The sequence below is a fragment of the Saccoglossus kowalevskii genome, chromosome 1 (genome assembly GCF_978046115.1).
Source record: "Saccoglossus kowalevskii chromosome 1, keSacKowa6.1, whole genome shotgun sequence".
NCBI lineage: Eukaryota > Metazoa > Hemichordata > Enteropneusta > Harrimaniidae > Saccoglossus > Saccoglossus kowalevskii.
In genome coordinates, this window is record NC_140641.1 from 29,396,756 (window position 1) to 29,406,464 (window position 9,709).

The following is a 9,709-nucleotide window of genomic DNA, read 5'->3' on the forward strand; positions in this document are numbered from 1 at the left end:
ATACTATGAACAGTAATCTTCCCAAATATCTGCATTGGGTTAAGTTTGTACAATCACAGTCACTCTATCCCCGGTTTGGAAACTGTCATTGTATTATATCTGAATTGGCCTCCTTCCCCGGCAAAGGCACGTTGCGGGCAGTACACAATCGGTCACTATTTTTGACAGTCAGTGCTATGTGTTTTTATTTCAATTTGGTTGTTTATTACGAATTTTTTACATCAGGATATCTGTATAAGGTCATATTTTCGCAAACAATTTTCATACCTTTATCCAGAAATTGTTAGCGTTTGATTTTTGTGGTGATTAAAATGGTCTCTATTTTATTTACCCTACCATTATTAGTCTTCGATTTTGACATTTTATGGTCGAAACATATTAAAAATTGGTGGGCTGGTTTGTTATGTATCACACCACATTTTATTTATGATAATTTGGGCGATTATTATGCATGCTTTTTCGATCGAAAATGCAAATGGCGACGTTTTGAAATGACAATGTATGCTACTTAGTGCTAAAAACATCATTTATATACAAAAATTAAAGCATTGTTTTATACTTTTGCATCGAATAAAGTCATTAGTTGTTGTATAGTTGACTTGAACTGTTATGAACCCCAAAGAATCAGAAATATCACAGGATTTTCGATCGACCAAGTTAACATGAACGATGCCATTTTGACCAGATTTGTTTAGCGATGTCAGCATGTTGGCATACGAAGTTTTTTCCCTATTAAAACTAGAAGATAAACAACATTCCCGATATTAATCGTTGCATGGCAGGAACTGGATGTTTATGAGTTGGTAGACTGGTTATAATGCGCATCAGGGTTTCATAAACTCCAAATTTCATAGTGCTAATTTTGTTAACATGTTTTGTTTACATTGTAGTTGCCCGAATTTGAAGTCAAAGTGAAGTCATATTTGCCGATTTTAATTAATATTCTGACGGTATTGTAATCTTTCTGACTCCCTCGGCCCGGATGTGAACTGTTTGTTAACCCGCAACGCGATTCGAGACAAAATAACGCTAGTCATTTCCAGACCGGGGATAGAGGGACTGTGGTACAATTATGCGTGTCATTTCATTTCCATTGTGTGACTTGAGTATGTTTGTCCATCCTATTATAATCAGGGCCATCTGGAGGTCATTATTAGAAAATGCCTAATATTTATACTTTAGTTAACATTTTATCTTTGCGAGAAGTCATTGTATGGTAATTAGATCTGGTCAAGGTTTATATTCAAGCTCGCTTGTCAACAATTGCTTGAGCTTGGTACTGTCATCAGTAAAAACGCATTTGTTTATTTTAGTTAGTTAGTTTGTTAAAACAGTCGAGAGGGAATGGTTAAACATAAGATAGTATTATAATGTAAGCAGTTGTATTGGGTACTAGTCCTCATTGTTCAGTGAGTTATGAACTAAGTGCAATAAGTTTTGTAAAGTTAATACTGTATATCCTATACTATAAGTTGCTATAAAGCATATTCAGTATTCTTCAGTGCAAAAAGTTTTCTTAAGATATTATTATTATATTACTGTACAATCAGTAAGATAATTATACTATAAGTTGGCATATATAGTAGTAGTTAACTGAGCAGTATTTGCTAATATTCAGACTATTAAGTTAACTTTGCACAATTATATAAGTGTCATTCCAATATTATCATTATTTAGAATACCTTGACTTAAGATAGAGTTTTAGATTAAAACGTGAACTAAATAAAATGAATGCACGAAATAAGAGCATGCGAGTCACAATCTCAACAGTACAGTAAACAATAAAACCTTGAGGTAAATAGTGAAATATTTCCTCAGTCAGGTAATCATGTATAATTAGATGTTACCCATGGAGTTGATAATTTTAATGAACAAAACAGTCAGACAACAAAACCTTGGACTTACCAGTACATGTTATCAAAATGTTATTATACATACTCCGGCATTTGCAAGCTACATTCTTAACAAATCAAAACCCATTAATGCAAAAATAAAATAAAACTTCACTTGTTATGAGAATCATTTATAATCCAGATGTATTTTGGTAACAACAGTTTTAATAGTGCAGCATGGTTACATAAATACATCAGTCTAATCCATTACATTACCATGCCTGTATTAAAGCGTCCGATAATAACTGGTATAAATTCAATGATAGCGTAACACTTATCGACAGCGAAAAAGTTTCAAAATGATCAAGCTTACATGTTATTTTATCAGTTGATAGAAATAAATAGTAATGTTTATGAATCCACCAATTACAGTCAAGAACCACGTCACCTACTTAATTGGCAAGATTTATCTACTGATGTGAAAGATCGGGTTCAAAATAAGGCTGTTAGTTCATCTCTTCAATATATGTTAGGTAAAGAATTACACAGGCAAATTGAGCTGTGAAAGCTGATGTTGATCGTAAGAGGGAATATACAAAACAATATATGAAACCGACGTAAAAACCAATGTTATCGACAATCAGATTCAAGAAGAAAAATCTCACAACTGGAGAAAGAAAGATATTCAAAGAAATTAAGTAAGGAAAATATAGAACAATTAAAGAAGAATGCAACGATATTAATGAGGGGTAATATACAACTTGATAGAGTGTAATGTGAAGAGATTATGAAGAACAATTGGAAGAGAGAAATGCAACAAGGTCAAGTAGAAAATATATAGAACAGTTGCCGAAGGAGAATAATGCAAAGAGATTAAAAAGAAAAAGTATACAACTTGAGGAAAAGTGTAATGCTAAGAGATTGAAATGTAAAAATGCAGTTGGAAACGATCGATTTAGTGAACTCATTAATGAATTGCAGAGAAATTTATTTGAAGGACACAATGATCAACCACTATTCTAGAGAAAACTCAATGGAAGCAGAACATCACAAAATCAACACCCTTCCTCCAAATGTATAGTTTAGAGTGATATTTAGTAGTAAGAAATGAAAATTATGTTATAAAATTTCACTATTTCAAGAATTTAGCCAATTTTTGGTCTGAACTTAATCAGTTGTATCAACTATTCCCTTGTGGGAAAGGTTTCAATAGTTTTGCTATGTGTATTATGACATTTGCGAGTCGGATTTTACCCCGGGCACCTGGCCAGGCGGGATTTATAAACAATCAGCTGATCGGTAATTTGCATACAAGTGCTTACAAGCACCGCCCACTGTTGACTTTATAAACATAGCGGTGCATCAGAAACTTGGCCCACGAAGACAGTTTCGCCAACTATGCGTTTTGTGAAACTTGATCTTTTCGTGGTGTTTTGGCTTGTCCAAACGATATTCGTTCTTTCGCGTAAATTTAAACAAAACTGCAATTATCTCAACTTCAATTTCGACCGCAACCAGGTCCTTCAAAACTATTTAGCTACCAGACTATTTTATCATTTCCTTTGAAATTTTCAGGAACTATTGTTCCGCTCTGGCATTGGCGTTAATTATAGGTCAATTCAAAAGTGTGAAACGTTTAGGAAGCATTGTGATAAAAACTATGTATCATACTTTTGAAAATCTGGCAAAATAAGCTTTCATATGGCTCATAACATGACAAAATTAACGTGTACGTTAGTAGCGTAATTTATTGTTTAAAATTCCTATTAATCATAGTACAGTGCCACCTTAAAATGGGTTATTGTTTCAAAACGACTCTGTCAAGAAACTTCTCAAAAAATGCAAATATGTTATATTAATTGTATTTTATTTTGACATTTGAGATTGAATATACCAGCACGAAAGGTTTCTTCAAAGTAAAAATATTTGTAATAAATAAACTAAGTTCAACATTCAAAATTGTGACATGCTTTACAACAATTTTCTGAATAACTATAAACACAGAATATTTGTTCAATAATTACTGCATATTTGAACTAACTTGACTGTAAAACATCAGAATTAATTTTGGCCCAGTCTGGTAAAATATTCGACAGAAACAAATCCAATATGGCAATCGGAAGTGGTCGGACGAAGGCATAATAATCCTGGATCCTGAACACCTTGCTTGAAGCCATCGTGAGAGGAGTGCATCACGAACACAACGACAGAGAAACTGAAAATCTTCCGTCAATGATTCAGAACAATGTAATGTTCTTCCTTCATGCTCAACTATCTCCTTTTTGTGCGTTTCAAAATAACTTGTACCATACAACTGTAACAGCTCTGGAGTGAGGTTGTCCATCATACTATGGTACACACAATCCATTTTGTCTCTTGATATAATTGCTGTAATCATGGAGGTCCATGCTGTAATCAAGTACAATTTTGAAGAGTCACGCATTTTCGCACTTTCATAAACATTACACCAACACAGCAGAATTCTTGAATCAACAATGATGTTTAAGATTTACTAAAATTCAAATGATATTGAGTTATCAAGTATAATTAGTTATAGCTTTATATTTTACATAGTTCATCCTGTTGTAATTGAACGATTGAAACTGATTAAGCATTGGGAGGTCATCAGATATGGCTCTGTATAGAAGTATTATTGTATCATCACAAAACAAACGAGCAAATCGGGATATACCGGTATGTCATTATTATACATCTGTCATCGAAACTCCATAAGTTACGACGTGCCGTAAGTTTGCTGTATTTCACAGGGTATTTTCATCCTACCATATTAGGAAATGCGAATTCAAAAAAATGAAATGATTACGCGCGTAAGCGTCCTCTAATAATAAAAACAAACATGGCTGCCACCAAGGTTTGACCGGACTCCACACAAAGAAGTTCGCTAATTCTGTTCTAAACTGTTTTGGGTTTCAGCATTCCAATGATTTATTATTGGGAGGAAAAGATTATAATAATAAGATTATTAGAGGGATATCTTAAAGTATGCACTCGGACAGTACGCTGTTGCATCGACCTTCGTTGTGCGGCGGTCGATGCTCCCACTGTACTATCTTCTAGTATACTTTATGGTATCCTCGTAATAACCTCATAGTATATTCATAAAGGTGTTGACAGTTTATTAAACTTGTACTTATACAACATAATTGCAGAAAATAACATTTTGTAAAATTCAGCAGATGACAACAATATCATTCTTTTGACTAATACTCACAAGTACAAAATTCATAGGGCTTTACCAAGGTAATTTTAATTCCCCGTTTATTCATTTCTTGTCTTAACACATCAGTAAAAATGTCAACCCCTGCTTTAGAAATATTATATGCATTTAGGCCCATCAAGGTACAGTTATTAATTAAAGCAACGCTTGTGTGTCAAACTGCAGTAATATATTAAAAAGTACATTTAATATATATTTTATGGATACTTTTGTAAACTTCCATTAAGTAAAGTCTTCTTAGAGTAGTAACTGGTAAAACATATGCAGTACCATGTCCATCTGTATCTATACTTTGAGATGATATATAGGTTGGTATATGAGCATGCTTAATATTGTTTTGCATTCATACGTGTGTTCTGTATTTAAATATGTTGCACACTCCCATTTCTATTGGTACCCAAACATAAAGAGATTATTTAGTGACGTCACAGTATTCCATATCACATCCTAAAGGAAACACTGGAAACAAATTCATCTGTAAATGAGCTATTTGATTTATTTACATCGTATAATAATTGATTTTGTTCAATATCTATTATATAACCATCACGCCACAGTCTGAGTTATAATACTGGTATATTTCTGATACCATATACTGTTGTTTTAGGATATCACTGATTTTTTATTTATGTTATAAAATACTGGCTTATTTCCCAAAGTTAGGCCAATAAAATGTGATATTTTAAATATTTACAGTAAGTGTTTCACAGATAACTCGATACACTATGAAATTTGGTCTGCAAACAATATAATACATAATAGGATATCTATAATTAGTCGTAGTTTTATATTCTACATAGTTCATCTTGTTGTAATTGAATGATTGAAACTGATTAAGCATTGGGAGGTCATCAGGTATGGCCATGTGGGGAAGTATTATTGTATCATCACAAAACAAACGAGCAAATCAGGATGGATGTCATTATTATACATCTGTCACTGAAACGCCACAAGTTACAATGTGCCATAAGTTTGCGGTATTTCACGGGGTATTTTCATCCTACCATATTAGGAAATACGAATTCCAAAACATGAAATGCTTACGCACGTAAGAGACCTCTAATAATTAAAACAAACATAGCTGCCCCAGAGTTTGACCGGACACCACACGAAGAAGTTCGCCGATTTTGTTCTTACAGGTTTGGGTTTCCGCATCCTAATGATTATTGGGAGGAAAAGATCATAATAATAAGGGTCTATATTAGGGGGATATCGTAAAGTATGCACTCTAACAGTACGCTGTCGCATTGACCTTCGCTGCACGTCGGTCGATACTCCCACTGTACTATCTTCTAGCATACGTTATTGTATCCTCGTAATAACCTCATAGTATATTCATAAGGGTGTTGACAGTTTATTTAACTTGTACTAATACAAGATAATTGTAGAAAATAACATTTTGTAAAATTCCGCAGATGACAACAATATCATTCTTTTGACTAATACTCACAAGTAACAAATCTATAGGGCATTACTAAGGTAATTTCAATTCCCTGTTTCCTCATTTCTTGTCTTAATACATCAGTAAAAATGTTATTACCTGCTTTAGAAATATTCTGTGCACTTAGGCCCATCAAGGTACAGTTATTTATTAAATCAACGCTTGTGTGTCAAACTATAATATATATTTTATGGGTACTTATGTAAACTTTCATTACATAAAGTCTTCTTAAAGTAGTAACTGGTAAAACATATGCAATACCATGTCCATCTGTATCTACAATTTAAGATGATATATAGGTTGGTATAGAAGCATGCTTAATATTGTTTTGTATTCATACGTGTGTTCTGTATTTAAATATGTTGCACACTCCCATTTCTACTGGTACACACAAATAATAAGATTATTTAGTGACCTCACAGTATTTTATATCACATCCTAAAGGAAGCACTGAAAACAAATGCATCTATAAGTGAGCTATTTCATTCATTTACATTAATTTTGTACTATATATATTATATAACAATTTATATTACTTGTATATTTCTGATACCATATACAGTTGTTTTAGGATATCACTAATTTTCTATTTATGTTATAAAATACTGGCTAATTTCCCAAGGTTAGGCTAATACAATGTGATATTGTAAATATTTACAGTAAGTGTTTCGCAGATAACTCGATACACTATCAAGTTTGGTCTACAGATAATATAATACATAATATAATACATTATTTATGCATCTTAATTAGGAAATATATGAGCTGCATGATTGGCGTAATTTTCGGCGTAATTGTCAGTTTACATCATTGAACTAATTTCAGTAAATTGCTTGTTTAGTTCAACATAATATTACAGCTGTTTAATCATTCAATTACAGCAGGGGCGCGTTCTGATGTCCCACGAGGATAGCTACTTATACACCGACTACTTTTGTAAGTCCTCATTCGGACGAAGTCTAAAAGCGGGGATACATGGATTGACCTTTTCGTGGCTATATGCGTGTATGTGTGCGTGCTTCCATTCATGCATATCCATCGCACACATGCTTGAACCAATTAAGTTCAAACTCCACAGATACATACATTAATCGGGCACATCCATTTTTTATTGTTTAACTTAAAATGACCAAATGGCAGCCGTTTTAAGATTACAATTGTATCACATATTTTTACTTTTCATTATATCAGACAAATGCACATGATTTTGTTTTAGCATAGAATCCAAAATGTCATATTTTAACAGGCTTGGGCCAATCATGTTAAAGCTTCACACATACACTATGCATCAGGTTATAATAAAAATGACATTGGCAATAACTTTTTTAGTTTGAACTTCAAGGTCAATTAGGTCAACATAATTCCCCCACCAACAAATCATTGTTTATACAGTACAACAGTGCTTTACTTTTTCTCAACAACACACTTTCAGGCCAGTTGCTTTGAAGTTTGCAATTGAGGAATTATGACCAGTAGCACCATAGCTTGTTTTGTGTAATTGCACGAAATCAATATATTCAACTTAATATAACCTGGTATAATGCTGAAATTTGTAGGTACATACCAATTAAAACTTGTTAGAAAACCTATAGAAAATCTTCATAAGACTCGCTACTCATTGATATGTAGAGAAAGCCCTATATACTCGGTGCTGTGACCTCTATGCCACATACCACTACTCCCACACAAGACAACAAACATGGCTCTAAGCAAGAGACACGATTAGAGTGCCCATCTGCCTGTCCGCAGAGATGTTTTCAATACTTGAGGCTGTTGGGGAAAACATCAGAAAGCGAAGGGCATGAGTAACATATTCATCATAAGCAATAGGAAGAGATTCTCCTCAGTAAATGGTTATTAAGTCAGCATATTTATAGGCAGCACTAGAATATATCACTGTTTATTTTAATCAGCGAGCATTTGAGCAAAAAAATGGGCTTGACCTAATAACTCCCTCTGATGACGGTTTAAGTTCACTATTCCATTCAGGGTTATAATGACAGCAAGCTGTCAAGCGATCCATTTTGATGACCCGGTCCCTGGTGCATGGTAATTATATTTCCTGTGCATATTGATGTTTCAATAATACTCTGGTTCCAGGGGATTTAAATAGCCATGCTCGCTGGTTCACCACATGTATACACATGACTCTTTTACTAAAGGTGGGCTGTGTTAAAAAACAGTAGCTATACGTTTTTTTGGTATTACATCCCCAAACGGCGTCTGTCTGTATTGGTTCTCGTGACATTTTCCGAAATATTGTCCATGATAAGGTCCAACCATTACAAATCCAATAAGATGCGGATCTGGTTGATAGTAACTAATAATAAATATTAACTATACGAAATAAACATCACCCATTGAATCAAATGGGTTTTGGACATGGATGATGGATTTGTCTAACTAACGATGCATCCTTTGTTACAAAAAGTCCAAATCCCTTAGAATGACTATACCATACATGCGGGGAACCAACTGTTGGTGAAAATCCTTCGAAAAGTGAAACCATCAGAAACCAACCCTGAACTTATTGCCATATGTTACATACATTTATATATATATATATATCCATTACATACACAGGAAAGGATTCTAGTAGTGATCATTATAACAATAAAAAATCGAGTGGTAGAATAATTCTAATATATTCATACAGATTATTCTGTCTGAACGTATATCTTGTCTAATAAATTATGGTACGGAATATTATGACAGATTGGACGTACTATTTGGACCCAACAAAGCAGCAGTAACCACAACTGGCAATCAAAACATCAAGAAAGCTCTGGCGAAATTGAAACGAGACCCATTGCATGAACTACGTGTTTTAGCAATTGGTAGCGCGACAGGTAAGTGTTGCAGTTGTTGACAGTTATTATAAACAAACTTGAATTCATAATAATAATTATTTGTATGTATAATAATCTTGCCCTGATGTTTTTACAAGAAACCATTTAAAACACATGGAAATACAAGTAACTTGTTGAATATGGAGATAAGTTTTACCTCTAGATATTGTTATTGAAGGTATAGTGAACCATATAATGATCATCAAAATTAAAATGATCATTAAAACAACATTATTATCATTCAATTAAGTCAAACAGTTTGAACAGAAACAAGAGTTTATTCCGTTGTTTGGTTTTTCACTTTAGATTCGGTAAACTGCCAATTACAGAATGATTTGTTATATTTTTA